The 15724-nt window shown below is 41.0% G+C and overlaps 5 non-coding genes across 5 annotated transcripts; all 5 read right to left on the reverse strand.

Annotated features, from left to right (window-relative positions):
• Positions 1-997: 997 nt before the first annotated feature.
• Positions 998-1062, reverse strand: LOC132647726 (small nucleolar RNA SNORD109A). The gene has a single exon (XR_009586069.1). It is a non-coding gene; the product is annotated as a small nucleolar RNA SNORD109A (small nucleolar RNA).
• A 3502-nt stretch (positions 1063-4564) lies between these two features.
• Positions 4565-4629, reverse strand: LOC132647775 (small nucleolar RNA SNORD109A). Its single transcript, XR_009586118.1, has one exon. It is a non-coding gene; the product is annotated as a small nucleolar RNA SNORD109A (small nucleolar RNA).
• A 3529-nt stretch (positions 4630-8158) lies between these two features.
• LOC132647370 (small nucleolar RNA SNORD109A) lies at positions 8159-8223 on the reverse strand. The gene has a single exon (XR_009585738.1). It is a non-coding gene; the product is annotated as a small nucleolar RNA SNORD109A (small nucleolar RNA).
• A 3512-nt stretch (positions 8224-11735) lies between these two features.
• LOC132647371 (small nucleolar RNA SNORD109A) lies at positions 11736-11800 on the reverse strand. The gene has a single exon (XR_009585739.1). It is a non-coding gene; the product is annotated as a small nucleolar RNA SNORD109A (small nucleolar RNA).
• Positions 11801-15311: 3511 nt separating this feature from the next.
• On the reverse strand, positions 15312-15376 carry LOC132647727 (small nucleolar RNA SNORD109A). Its single transcript, XR_009586070.1, has one exon. It is a non-coding gene; the product is annotated as a small nucleolar RNA SNORD109A (small nucleolar RNA).
• Positions 15377-15724: the final 348 nt, after the last annotated feature.

A 15724-nucleotide genomic window follows, 5' to 3' on the forward strand; every position in this document is an offset into this window, starting at 1 on the left:
TGAGGATATTAAGAAGATTCAGTGTGTGGTTCGTTCTTGTTTCATTGGAGAGTTAGCGTGTCTGCTCCATTATCAGGACTGTGGGTCTACCAGCTAGCAACATGTTCTTTAGAAATATCTTTCCTTGTTTTTTAAAGGAATAGTTGTTTTCATAGATCTTGGGTAACACGCAAATTTTGTTAGAAGAGTTGATGTGCATCTGTGTGAGAGCTGCAATAAGAGGAAGAATGTATGCAGGTGGAAAACAGAAACAACAACAAGAAATAAAAGAAAGCAAAGCCCAATTGTCATTTCCATGATGGATCAACTGAGATGGTTAACATGCGAGAGAGAGAGATAGGTAAAGACAACATGCTCTGGAAGATTTTGGCAGCTAAGACATAATTGAAGAACACCAATAAAACTAGGGAATGTCTCAAACAGGTGCCCTGGCTTATCCCTTAGCCACTATTATCTAGAATTTACCCAGCCTCCAACAGGAAAGACCATTTCAATTTTCCCTCTATATAAATTGAATGATCCTGGAATTATTTGTTATACGTCAGCCTTTACACAACTTTGGGTAAAGGGCGAGGGCAGTCATTGTCCTCCAATATTCTTGGGACTACTGGCATGAGCCATAAAATACGCTCCTGCAACTTTACCACATATGTCCAAGGGTACATCGACCGAGACTAGGAATGAGCACCACGTTCGAATTCATCAGTTCTTAGATATTTTTTGAGTATATCATTTGCACCTACAGTCATCTCTACCTGATATATGTGCCTACTCCTATAGTAAAGGCTGTCTCCCTATCACTTGGAATCATTTCAATCTCTTTGAAAATAGAAAGCAATGAAGAATGTATCAAACCAAGTATGGGTACTGTTATGAGGCCTTTTTTGAAAAATCTCAGAATCTGATGCCAAACTGCACAGTTCTCATCCTCTCTGAAGAGGGAAGAGTGCCAGGCAGGCTCTGAAATCCTCATGGGTCTCACAAGGACCTCATATCTGGACCTCAGATCACATCTGCTCAAGTCAGTCAACGTCCTCAGATACCTGTTGTCATCATAGATCCAGAAAGGCCTTCGCTCAACACATGAGTTTTCACCTACCAAGTGAAACCCCAGAGAGCTAGACTCCTGGGCCTTGACAAGGAAGTTCAAAACTGTGCAGGAGGCATGTAGCTCATTCTGTCAAAGGTGGTGGGGGAACACAGAGGACAGGATTAAAGAGCCTTTCCCCTTTGACACCATATGAAAAAAATAGAGGTCAAAACATTGCATTTGGTGGGTGTCACTGGCCCCAAATCGGGTAGCTGTGAATGTTCCCTGAAATTATGTACTTAATCTTTACAACAGAGATTTTGGTAAGAATAGAGAAAACATTCAAGTAAGCAAAATGACTTTGTTCCTATCTAGATAAGATTTTGTCAACATCTTAATTTGCGGTTTTGATTCTATGCTCTTCCTCTTAACCCTACTTTAGGATTCCTCCTCCTGTTCCTTTCTTCCATATATGTTCCTCTCCATCTTACAGTGCCCAGTATTGAGCCTTCCAGTTGTCCTGCAATTGTGAAAGCTCTGGAGGATTTTGTGATGTATGTCACATGACCACCAGCTCGTTCCATATTTCCTTGGACAACAAATTGGAACACACAAGCCAAGCTATATTTTGGTCCATATACATTTCCAGGTATCCCACAGGACATTGACAGGGACAGGAGTTGGGATCTGTGTTCCTGATTCCTGAACCTTCTCTTCTTATCACCTCTCATGTCATGTTTCTTCAAATGAACTCAAATCCACCCAGTTTCCAAGATGAAGGAAGGCATTGCATTTAATACCAAAAATATTCTTCGTTTTGTTTTGTTTTGATTTTTCCGACAACGGACAACTAGATTTCTGGCTCAACATAATCCATAATCATTTGTAAAAAGAATAATTATGGTTCATTGTCAGCTCTGTTTGGGGCTGCGAAAACTTTATGGCAATTCACCTGAATTTTAGAGGGCAAGATTGCAAGTTTCCATGCTACTTACAAGGACGTGAAAACGCATGGGTTGCTCTCTTAGTATCCACGCCAGAGGATCAAGGATAGATGAAATTTGTGAGGGTTATTGTTCTGTGCTCTAGGGGTCTAGACTCCTAACACCCTATCATCTTCCTTTGGGTTCCACACCTGTCAGGGCAGAAAGAAGAGTTTAATTCTTTGAGCTTGAATGTCCATAAGGGAAGGAGCTGGGAGAAGGCTTTTCTTAGTACTTCTGGATATATTATTTAGAATTGGAAGCTTCAAGGGTAGCTACAAAAGAAAGTCACATAGTGCAATAACTTCACCCAACTAATGGTTTTCCAAATGCACATCAACATACTAATGGTATTAGGTAGTATCCTTGTCACTTGCTTGGGTTGGGACTACCTAGCTAAGTCCCTACAATGCCAGGGCCATAACAAGTGTTCCACCAGCAAGAGGCAAGATGAAGCCTAGGTTGTTTAGCCATAAGAGGGACGTCAAATGATTCTCATCTCTAGAGGTACACAGTAGGTAAATATTTAGTCAGCCGAGACTGCAGCCTGCCTACAAACAAAAGACACCATGGGAAGCAGCGTCACTGCTTACCTGTCCTGCCAGAAGGGAAGCACCTCTCCAAGTTTTAGCCTGCAACATAATAAGTATGAAGGTTATCAGAAAAGGAAATGCGTCTAGGCAACCTTGACTTTCTAAAGTGTCCCGACCTTCAAGTCTGCCACCTGTTCAGTATTTCCCAGAACCAACTATTGAATTCATTTCCTCCCTTCCAATCCCCTCAGATTTTAGCCACTGGGGCAAAAATTTCTCTTCTTCTGATGGCTTCCTCAAAAGCTGTCTGTGAGAGCATCTTTGTCAGTGCCAGCAGACACAGTGTGGACGCCTCTCTGTGGGCAGCAAGGAAGTTCAACAAAACAAAGAAGAGGCACTGCCTATAGCATTGCAGTATGGTCATTCTTAACTCCTCCTCGTTTCTCAAAGTCAAAATGAACAAGTTGCACAGAGGTGAAAGTCAGTAAGCCCTATGGTATCTTTGAGATTTCAGGGTGTCATTGAATTTTATCCTCCGTGCATGGAATTCTTTCCTTGTTTATCCAACAGAGTATTCCATAATTGACTTTAGATTTCTTCCATGCCATGCAACCTCATCTTGGAAGAGAGGGGAATCCAAAGGTGCCTTTTTGTCTACATGTATGTTACCATGTCTCGATTCATGGAACTCAACTCTTCCACTTGGAAGAGCGTTGGAATCATCTACCATGCTTCAGGTTAAATCTGATGAAAAGAAGATGTTTTGTACGCACTAACTGACTAGCCTGTGGTCAAATACTCATGGGTTGCTTTTTAATAGAGTATGTTGTACTACACATCTGAGATTACATGATGTCCTTGATTGGATATTCAAGTTTCAACCATGGTTGTAGAAATTGTGTATCCAGCAAGAGTTACCAAGAGTCCTATCCTCCTGCTTCCTAAAAGTCTGTTAGTAGTAAGATATATATATATATCTGTGTTTGTGTGTGTGTCAGTTCTGAATTAATTATGTTCATCATGAGGATATTAAGAAGATTCAGTGTGTGGTTCGTTCTTGTTTCATTGGAGAGTTAGCGTGTCTGCTCCATTATCAGGACTGTGGGTCTACCAGCTACCAACATGTTCTTTAGAAATATCTTTCCTTGTTTTTTAAAGGAATAGTTGTTTTCATAGATCTTGGGTAACACGCAAATTTTGTTAGAAGAGATGATGTGCATCTGTGTGAGAGCTGCAATAAGAGGAAGAATGTACGCAGGTGGAAAACAGAAACAACAACAAGAAATAACAGAAAGCAAAGCCCAATTGTCATTTCCATGATGGATCAACTGAGATGGTTTCCATGCGAGAGAGAGAGATAGGTAAACACAACATGCTCTGGAAGATTTTGGCAGCTAAGACATAATTGAAGAACACCAATAAAACTAGGGAATGTCTCAAACAGGTGCCCTGGCTTATCACCTAGCCATTATTATCTAGAATTTACCCAGCCTCCAACAGGAAAGACCATTTCAATTTTCCCTCTATATAAATTGAATGATCCTGGAATTATTTGTTATACGTCAGCCTTTACACAACTTTGGGTAAAGGGCGAGGGCAGTCATTGTCCTCCAATATTCTTGGGACTACTGGCATGAGCCATAAAATCCGCTCCTGACACTTTACCACATATGTGCAAGGGTACATCGACCGAGACTATTAATGAGCACCACGTTCGAATTCATCAGTTCTTAGATATTTTTTGAGTATATCATTTGCACCTACAGTCATCTCTACCTGATATATGTGCCTACTCCTATAGTAAAGGCTGTCTCCCTATCACTTGGAATCATTTCAATCTCTTTGAAAATAGAAAGCAATGAAGAATGTATCAAACCAAGTATGGGTACTGTTATGAGGCCTTTTTTGAAAAATCTCAGAATCTGATGCCAAACTGCACAGTTCTCATCCTCTCTGAAGAGGGAAGAGTGCCAGGCAGGCTCTGAAATCCTCATGGGTCTCACAAGGTCCTCATATCTGGACCTCAGATTACATCTGCTCAAGTCAGTCAACGTCCTCAGATACCTGTTGTCATCACAGATCCAGAAAGGACTTCGTTCAACACATGAGTTTTCACCTACCAAGTGAAACCCCAGAGAGCTAGACTCCTGGGCCTTGACAAGAAAGTTCAAAACTGTGCAAGAGGCATGTAGCTCATTCTGTCAAAGGTGGTGGGGAAACACAGTGACAGGATTGAAGAGCCTTTGCCCTCTGACACCATATGAGAAAAATAGAGGTCAAAACATTGCATTTGGTGGGTGTCACTGGCCCCAAATCGGGTAGCTGTGAATGTTCCCTGAAATTATGTACTTAATCTTTACAACAGAGATTTTGGTAAGAATAGAGAAAACATTCAAGTAAGCAAAATGACTTTGTTCCTATCTAGATAAGATTTTTTCAACGTCCTAATTTGCTGTTTGATTCTATGCTCTTCCTCTTAACCCTACTTTAGGATTCCTCCTCCTGTTCCTTTCTTCCATGTATGTTCCTCTCCATCTTACAGTGCCCAGTATTGAGCCTTCCAGTTGTCCTGCAATTGTCAATGCTCTGGAGGATTTTGTGATGTATGTCACATGACCACCAGCTCGTTCCATATTTCCTTGGACAACAAATTGGAACACACAAGCCAAGCTACATTTTGGTCCATATACATTTCCAGGTATCCCACAGGACATTGACAGGGACAGGAGTTGGGTTCTGTGTTCCTGATTCCTGAACCTTCTCTTCTTATCACCTCTCATGTCATGTTTCTTCAAATGAACTCAAATCCACCCAGTTTCCAAGATGAAGGAAGGCATTGCATTTAATACCAAAAATATTCTTCGTTTTGTTTTGTTTTGTTTTGATTTTTCCGACAATGGACAACTAGATTTCTGGCTCAACATAATCCATAATCATTTATAAAAAGAATAATTATGGTTCATTGTCAGCTCTGTTTGGGGCTGCGAAAACTTTATGGCAATTCACCTGAATTTTAGAGGGCAAGATTGCAAGTTTCCATGCTACTTACAAGGACGTGAAAACGCATGGGTTGCTCTCTTAGTATCCACGCCAGAGGATCAAGGATAGATGAAATTTGTGAGGGTTATTGTTCTGTGCTCTAGGGGTCTAGACTCCTAACACCCTATCATCTTCCTTTGGGTTCCACACCTGTCAGGGCAGAAAGAAGAGTTTAATTCTTTGAGCTTGAATGTCCTTAAGGGAAGGAGCTGGGAGAAGGCTTTTCTTAGTACTTCTGGATATATTATTTAGAATTGGAAGCTTCAAGGGTAGCTACAAAAGAAAGTCACATAGTCCAATAACTTCACCCAACTAATGGTTTTCCAAATGCACATCAACATACTAATGGTATTAGGTAGTATCCTTGTCACTTGCTTGGGTTGGGACTACCTAGCTAAGTCCCCTACAATGCCAGGGCCATAACAAGCGTTCCACCAGCAAGAGGCAAGATGAAGCCTAGGTTGTTTAGCCATAAGAGGGACGTCAAATGATTCTCATCTCTAGAGGTACACAGTAGGTAAATATTTAGTCAGCCGAGACTGCAGCCTGCCTACAAACAAAAGACACCATGGGAAGCAGCGTCACTGCTTACCTGTCCTGCCAGAAGGGAAGCACCTCTCCAAGTTTTAGCCTGCAACATAATAAGTATGAAGGTTATCAGAAAAGGAAATGCGTCTAGGCAACCTTGACTTTCTAAAGTGTCCCGACCTTCAAGTCTGCCACCTGTTCAGTATTTCCCAGAACCAACTATTGAATTCATTTCCTCCCTTCCAATCCCCTCAGATTTTAGCCACTGGGGCAAAAATTTCTCTTCTTCTGATGGCTTCCTCAAAAGCTGTCTGTGAGAGCATCTTTGCCAGTGCCAGCAGACACAGTGTGGACGCCTCTCAGTGGGCAGCAAGGAAGTTCAACAAAGCAAAGAAGAGGCATTGCCTATAGCATTGCAGTATGGTCATTCTTAACTCCTCCTCGTTTCTCAAAGTCAAAATGAACTAGTTGCACAGAGGTGAAAGTCAGTAAGCCCTATGGTATCTTTGAGATTTCAGGGTGTCATTGAATTTTATGCTCTGTGCATGGAATTCTTTCCTTGTTTATCCAACAGAGTATTCCATAATTGACTTTAGATTTCTTCCATGCCATGCAACCTCATCTTGGAAGAGAGGGGAATCCAAAGGTGCCTTTTTGTCTACATGTATGTTACCATGTCTCGATTCATGGAACTCAACTCTTCCACTTGGAAGAGCGTTGGAATCATCTACCATGCTTCAGGTTAAATCTGATGAAAAGAAGATGTTTTGTACGCACTAACTGACTAGCCTGTGGGCAAATACTCATGGGTTGCTTTTTAATAGAGTATGTTGTACTACACATCTGAGATTACATGATGTCCTTGATTGGATATTCAAGTTTCAACCATGGTTGTAGAAATTGTGTATCAAGCAAGAGTTACCAAGAGTCCTATCCTCCTGCTTCCTAAAAGTCTGTTAGTAGTAAGATATATATATATATATATATATATATATATATATATATCTGTCTGTGTGTGTGTGTCAGTTCTGAATTAATTATGTTCATCATGAGGATATTAAAAAGATTCAGTGTGTGGTTCGTTCTTGTTTCATTGGAGACTTAGCGTGTCTCACCATTATCAGGACTGTGGGTCTACCAGCTAGCAACATGTTCTTTAGAAATATCTTGCCTTGTTTTTTAAAGGAATAGTTGTTTTCATAGATCTTGGGTAACACGCAAATTTTGTTAGAAGAGATGATGTGCATCTGTGTGAGAGCTGCAATAAGAGGAAGAATGTATGCAGGTGGAAAACAGAAGCAACAACAAGAAATAACAGAAAGCAAAGCCCAATTGTCATTTCCATGATGGATCAACTGAGATGGTTTCCATGCGAGAGAGAGAGATAGGTAAACACAACATGCTCTGGAAGATTTTGGCAGCTAAGACATAATTGAAAAACACCAATAAAACTAGGGAATGTCTCAAACAGGTGCTCTGGCTTATCACCTAGCCATTATTATCTAGAATTTACCCAGCTTCCAACAGGAAAGACCATTTCAATTTTCCCTCTATATAAATTGAATGATCCTGGAATTATTTGTTATACGTCAGCCTTTACACAACTTTGGGTAACGGGCGAGGGCAGTCATTGTCCTCCAATATTCTTGGGACTACTGGCATGAGCCATCAAATCCGCTCCTGACACTTTACCACATATGTGCAAGGGTACATCGACTGAGACTAGGAATGAGCACCACGTTCGAATTCATCTGTTCTTAGATATTTTTTGAGTATATCATTTGCACCTACAGTCATCTCTACCTGATATATGTGCCTACTCCTATAGTAAAGGCTGTCTCCCTATCACTTGGAATCATTTCAATCTCTTTGAAAATAGAAAGCAATGAAGAAAGTATCAAACCAAGTATGGGTACTGTTATGAGGCCTTTTTCAAAAAATCTCAGAATCTGATGCCAAACTGCACAGTTCTCATCCTCTCTGAAGAGGGAAGAGTGCCAGGCAGGCTCTGAAATCCTCATGGGTCTCACAAGGTCCTCATATCTGGACCTCAGATTACATCTGCTCAAGTCAGTCAATGTCCTCAGATACCTGTTGTCATCACAGATCCAGAAAGGCCTTCGCTCAACACATGAGTTTTCACCTACCAAGTGAAACCCCAGAGAGCTAGACTCCTGGGCCTTGACAAGGAAGTTCAAAACTGTGCAAGAGGCATGTAGCTCATTCTGTCAAAGGTGGTGGGGAAACACAGTGACAGGATTGAAGAGCCTTTGCCCTCTGACACCATATGAGAAAAATAGAGGTCAAAACATTGCATTTGGTGGGTGTCACTGGCCCCAAATCGGGTAGCTGTGAATGTTCCCTGAAATTATGTACTTAATCTTTACAACAGAGATTTTGGTAAGAATAGAGAAAACATTCAAGTAAGCAAAATGACTTTGTTCCTATCTAGATAAGATTTTTTCAACGTCCTAATTTGCGGTTTGATTCTATGCTCTTCCTCTTAACCCTACTTTAGGATTCCTCCTCCTGTTCCTTTCTTCCATGTATGTTCCTCTCCAACTTACAGTGCCCAGTATTGAGCCTTCCAGTTGTCCTGCAATTGTCAATGCTCTGGAGGATTTTGTGATGTATGTCACATGACCACCAGCTCGTTCCATATTTCCTTGGACAACAAATTGGAACACACAAGCCAAGCTACATTTTGGTCCATATACATTTCCAGGTATCCCACAGGACATTGACAGGGACAGGAGTTGGGTTCTGTGTTCCTGATTCCTGAACCTTCTCTTCTTATCACCTCTCATGTCATGTTTCTTCAAATGAACTCAAATCCACCCAGTTTCCAAGATGAAGGAAGGCATTGCATTTAATACCAAAAATATTCTTCGTTTTGTTTTGTTTTGTTTTGATTTTTCCGACAATGGACAACTAGATTTCTGGCTCAACATAATCCATAATCATTTATAAAAAGAATAATTATGGTTCATTGTCAGCTCTGTTTGGGGCTGCGAAAACTTTATGGCAATTCACCTGAATTTTAGAGGGCAAGATTGCAAGTTTACATGCTACTTACAAGGACGTGAAAACGCATGGGTTGCTCTCTTAGTATCCACGCCAGAGGATCAAGGATAGATGAAATTTGTGAGGGTCATTGTTCTGTGCTCTAGGGGTCTAGACTCCTAACACCCTATCATCTTCCTTTGGGTTCCACACCTGTCAGGGCAGAAAGAAGAGTTTAATTCTTTGAGCTTGAATGTCCATAAGGGAAGGAGCTGGGAGAAGGCTTTTCTTAGTACTTCTGGATATATTATTTAGAATTGGAAGCTTCAAGGGTAGCTACAAAAGAAAGTCACATAGTCCAATAACTTCACCCAACTAATGGTTTTCCAAATGCACATCAACATACTAATGGTATTAGGTAGTATCCTTGTCACTTGCTTGGGTTGGGACTACCTAGCTAAGTCCCCTACAATGCCAGGGCCATAACAAGTGTTCCACCAGCAAGAGGCAAGATGAAGCCTAGGTTGTTTAGCCATAAGAGGGACGTCAAATGATTCTCATCTCTAGAGGTACACAGTAGGTAAATATTTAGTCAGCCGAGACTGCAGCCTGCCTACAAACAAAAGACACCATGGGAAGCAGCGTCACTGCTTACCTGTCCTGCCAGAAGGGAAGCACCTCTCCAAGTTTTAGCCTGCAACATAATAAGTATGAAGGTTATCAGAAAAGGAAATGCGTCTAGGCAACCTTGACTTTCTAAAGTGTCCCGACCTTCAAGTCTGCCAGCCGTTCAGTATTTCCCAGAACCAACTATTGAATTCATTTCCTCCCTTCCAATCCCCTCAGATTTTAGCCACTGGGCCAAAAATTTCTCTTCTTCTGATAGCTTCCTCAAAAGCTGTCTGTGAGAGCATCTTTGCCAGTGCCAGCAGACACAGTGTGGACGCCTCTCAGTGGGCAGCAAGGAAGTTCAACAAAGCAAAGAAGAGGCACTGCCTATAGCATTGCAGTATGGTCATTCTTAACTCCTCCTCGTTTCTCAAAGTCAAAACGAACAAGTTGCACAGAGGTGAAAGTCAGTAAGCCCTATGGTATCTTTGAGATTTAAGGGTGTCATTGAAATTTATCCTCTGTGCATGGAATTCTTTCCTTGTTTATCCAACAGAGTGTTCCATAATTGACTTTAGATTTCTTCCATGCCATGCAACCTCATCTTGGAAGAGAGGGGAATCCAAAGGTGCCTTTTTGTCTACATGTATGTTACCATGTCTCGATTCATGGAACTCAAGTTTTCCACTTGGAAGAGCGTTGGAATCATCTACCATGCTTCAGGTTAAATCTGATGAAAAGAAGATGTTTTGTATGCACTAACTGACTAGCCTGTGGTCAAATACTCATGGGTTGCTTTTTAATAGAATATGTTGTACTACACATCTGAGATTACATGATGTCCTTGATTGGATATTCAAGTTTCAACCATGGTTGTAAAAATTGTGTATCCAGCAAGAGTTACCAAGAGTCCTATCCTCCTGCTTCCTAAAAGTCTGTTAGTAGTAAGATATATATATATATATATATCTGTGTTTGTGTGTGTGTCAGTTCTGAATTAATTATGTTCATCATGAGGATATTAAGAAGATTCAGTGTGTAGTTCGTTCTTGTTTCATTGGAGAGTTAGCGTGTCTGCTCCATTATCCGGACTGTGGGTCTACCAGCTACCAACATGTTCTTTAGAAATATCTTTCCTTGTTTTTTAAAGGAATAGTTGTTTTCATAGATCTTGGGTAACACGCAAATTTTGTTAGAAGAGATGATGTGCATCTGTGTGAGAGCTGCAATAAGAGGAAGAATGTATGCAGGTGGAAAACAGAAGCAACAACAAGAAATAACAGAAAGCAAAGCCCAATTGTCATTTCCATGATGGATCAACTGAGATGGTTTCCATGCGAGAGAGAGAGATAGGTAAACACAACATGCTCTGGAAGATTTTGGCAGCTAAGACATAATTGAAAAACACCAATAAAACTAGGGAATGTCTCAAACAGGTGCCCTGGCTTATCACCTAGCCATTATTATCTAGAATTTACCCAGCTTCCAACAGGAAAGACCATTTCAATTTTCCCTCTATATAAATTGAATGATCCTGGAATTATTTGTTATACGTCAGCCTTTACACAACTTTGGGTAACGGGCGAGGGCAGTCATTGTCCTCCAATATTCTTGGGACTACTGGCATGAGCCATCAAATCCGCTCCTGACACTTTACCACATATGTGCAAGGGTACATCGACTGAGACTAGGAATGAGCACCACGTTCGAATTCATCTGTTCTTAGATATTTTTTGAGTATATCATTTGCACCTACAGTCATCTCTACCTGATATATGTGCCTACTCCTATAGTAAAGGCTGTCTCCCTATCACTTGGAATCATTTCAATCTCTTTGAAAATAGAAAGCAATGAAGAAAGTATCAAACCAAGTATGGGTACTGTTATGAGGCCTTTTTCAAAAAATCTCAGAATCTGATGCCAAACTGCACAGTTCTCATCCTCTCTGAAGAGGGAAGAGTGCCAGGCAGGCTCTGAAATCCTCATGGGTCTCACAAGGTCCTCATATCTGGACCTCAGATTACATCTGCTCAAGTCAGTCAATGTCCTCAGATACCTGTTGTCATCACAGATCCAGAAAGGCCTTCGCTCAACACATGAGTTTTCACCTACCAAGTGAAACCCCAGAGAGCTAGACTCCTGGGCCTTGACAAGGAAGTTCAAAACTGTGCAAGAGGCATGTAGCTCATTCTGTCAAAGGTGGTGGGGAAACACAGTGACAGGATTGAAGAGCCTTTGCCCTCTGACACCATATGAGAAAAATAGAGGTCAAAACATTGCATTTGGTGGGTGTCACTGGCCCCAAATCGGGTAGCTGTGAATGTTCCCTGAAATTATGTACTTAATCTTTACAACAGAGATTTTGGTAAGAATAGAGAAAACATTCAAGTAAGCAAAATGACTTTGTTCCTATCTAGATAAGATTTTTTCAACGTCCTAATTTGCGGTTTGATTCTATGCTCTTCCTCTTAACCCTACTTTAGGATTCCTCCTCCTGTTCCTTTCTTCCATGTATGTTCCTCTCCAACTTACAGTGCCCAGTATTGAGCCTTCCAGTTGTCCTGCAATTGTCAATGCTCTGGAGGATTTTGTGATGTATGTCACATGACCACCAGCTCGTTCCATATTTCCTTGGACAACAAATTGGAACACACAAGCCAAGCTACATTTTGGTCCATATACATTTCCAGGTATCCCACAGGACATTGACAGGGACAGGAGTTGGGTTCTGTGTTCCTGATTCCTGAACCTTCTCTTCTTATCACCTCTCATGTCATGTTTCTTCAAATGAACTCAAATCCACCCAGTTTCCAAGATGAAGGAAGGCATTGCATTTAATACCAAAAATATTCTTCGTTTTGTTTTGTTTTGTTTTGATTTTTCCGACAATGGACAACTAGATTTCTGGCTCAACATAATCCATAATCATTTATAAAAAGAATAATTATGGTTCATTGTCAGCTCTGTTTGGGGCTGCGAAAACTTTATGGCAATTCACCTGAATTTTAGAGGGCAAGATTGCAAGTTTACATGCTACTTACAAGGACGTGAAAACGCATGGGTTGCTCTCTTAGTATCCACGCCAGAGGATCAAGGATAGATGAAATTTGTGAGGGTCATTGTTCTGTGCTCTAGGGGTCTAGACTCCTAACACCCTATCATCTTCCTTTGGGTTCCACACCTGTCAGGGCAGAAAGAAGAGTTTAATTCTTTGAGCTTGAATGTCCATAAGGGAAGGAGCTGGGAGAAGGCTTTTCTTAGTACTTCTGGATATATTATTTAGAATTGGAAGCTTCAAGGGTAGCTACAAAAGAAAGTCACATAGTCCAATAACTTCACCCAACTAATGGTTTTCCAAATGCACATCAACATACTAATGGTATTAGGTAGTATCCTTGTCACTTGGTTGGGTTGGGACTACCTAGCTAAGTCCCCTACAATGCCAGGGCCATAACAAGTGTTCCACCAGCAAGAGGCAAGATGAAGCCTAGGTTGTTTAGCCATAAGAGGGACGTCAAATGATTCTCATCTCTAGAGGTACACAGTAGGTAAATATTTAGTCAGCCGAGACTGCATCCTGCCTACAAACAAAAGACACCATGGGAAGCAGCGTCACTGCTTACCTGTCCTGCCAGAAGGGAAGCACCTCTCCAAGTTTTAGCCTGCAACATAATAAGTATGAAGGTTATCAGAAAAGGAAATGCGTCTAGGCAACCTTGACTTTCTAAAGTGTCCCGACCTTCAAGTCTGCCAGCCGTTCAGTATTTCCCAGAACCAACTATTGAATTCATTTCCTCCCTTCCAATCCCCTCAGATTTTAGCCACTGGGCCAAAAATTTCTCTTCTTCTGATAGCTTCCTCAAAAGCTGTCTGTGAGAGCATCTTTGCCAGTGCCAGCAGACACAGTGTGGACGCCTCTCAGTGGGCAGCAAGGAAGTTCAACAAAGCAAAGAAGAGGCACTGCCTATAGCATTGCAGTATGGTCATTCTTAACTCCTCCTCGTTTCTCAAAGTCAAAACGAACAAGTTGCACAGAGGTGAAAGTCAGTAAGCCCTATGGTATCTTTGAGATTTAAGGGTGTCATTGAAATTTATCCTCTGTGCATGGAATTCTTTCCTTGTTTATCCAACAGAGTGTTCCATAATTGACTTTAGATTTCTTCCATGCCATGCAACCTCATCTTGGAAGAGAGGGGAATCCAAAGGTGCCTTTTTGTCTACATGTATGTTACCATGTCTCGATTCATGGAACTCAAGTTTTCCACTTGGAAGAGCGTTGGAATCATCTACCATGCTTCAGGTTAAATCTGATGAAAAGAAGATGTTTTGTATGCACTAACTGACTAGCCTGTGGTCAAATACTCATGGGTTGCTTTTTAATAGAATATGTTGTACTACACATCTGAGATTACATGATGTCCTTGATTGGATATTCAAGTTTCAACCATGGTTGTAAAAATTGTGTATCCAGCAAGAGTTACCAAGAGTCCTATCCTCCTGCTTCCTAAAAGTCTGTTAGTAGTAAGATATATATATATATATATATATCTGTGTGTGTGTGTGTCAGTTCTGAATTAATTATGTTCATCATGAGGATATTAAAAAGATTCAGTGTGTAGTTCGTTCTTGTTTCATTGGAGAGTTAGCGTGTCTGACCATTATCAGGACTGTGGGTCTACCAGCTAGCAACATGTTCTTTAGAAATATCTTTCCTTGTTTTTTAAAGGAATAGTTGTTTTCATAGATCTTGGGTAACACGCAAATTTTGTTAGAAGAGATGATGTGCATCTGTGTGAGAGCTGCAATAAGAGGAAGAATGTATGCAGGTGGAAAACAGAAGCAACAACAAGAAATAACAGAAAGCAAAGCCCAATTGTCATTTCCATGATGGATCAACTGAGATTGTTTCCATGCGAGAGAGAGAGATAGGTAAACACAACATGCTTTCGAAGATTTTGGCAGCTAAGACATAATTGAAGAACACCAATAAAACTAGGGAATGTCTCAAACAGGTGCCCTGGCTTATCCAATAGCCATTATTATCTAGAATTTACCCAGCCTCCAACAGGAAAGACCATTTCAATTTTCCCTCTATATAAATTGAATGATCCTGGAATTATTTGTTATACGTCAGCCTTTACACAACTTTGGGTAAAGGGCGAGGGCAGTCATTGTCCTCCAATATTCTTGGGACTACTGGCATGAGCCATAAAATCCGCTCCTGACACTTTACCACATATGTGCAAGGGTACTTCGACCGAGACTAGGAATGAGCACCACGTTCGAATTCATCAGTTCTTAGATATTTTTTGAGTATATCATTTGCATCTACAGTCATCTCTACCTGATATATGTGCCTACTCCTATAGTAAAGGCTGTCTCCCTATCACTTAGAATCATTTCAATCTCTTTCAAAATAGAAAGCAATGAAGAATGTATCAAACCAAGTATGGGTACTGTTATGAGGCCTTTTTCGAAAAATCTCAGAATCTGATGCCAAACTGCACAGTTCTCATCCTCTCTGAAGAGGGAAGAGTGCCAGGCAGGCTCTGAAATCCTCATGGGTCTCACAAGGTCCTCATATCTGGACCTCAGATTATATCTGCTCAAGTCAGTCAACGTCCTCAGATACCTGTTGTCATCATAGATCCAGAAAGGCCTTCGCTCAACACATGTGTTTTCACCTACCAAGTGAAACCCCAGAGAGCTAGACTCCTGGTCCTTGACAAGGAAGTTCAAAACTGTGCAGGAGGCATGTAGCTCATTCTGTCAAAGGTGGTGGGGAAACACAGTGACAGGATTGAAGAGCCTTTCCCCTCAGACACCTTATGAGAAAAATAGAGGTCAAAATATTGCATTTGGTGGGTGTCACTGGCCCCAAATCGGGTAGCTGTGAATGTTCCCTGAACTTATGTACTTAATCTTTACAACAGAGATTTTGGTAAGAATACAGAAAACATTCAAGTAAGCAAAATGACTTTGTTCCTATCTAGATAAGA

The sequence above is a fragment of the Meriones unguiculatus genome, chromosome 14 (genome assembly GCF_030254825.1).
Source record: "Meriones unguiculatus strain TT.TT164.6M chromosome 14, Bangor_MerUng_6.1, whole genome shotgun sequence".
Taxonomy (NCBI): Eukaryota; Metazoa; Chordata; class Mammalia; order Rodentia; family Muridae; genus Meriones; species Meriones unguiculatus.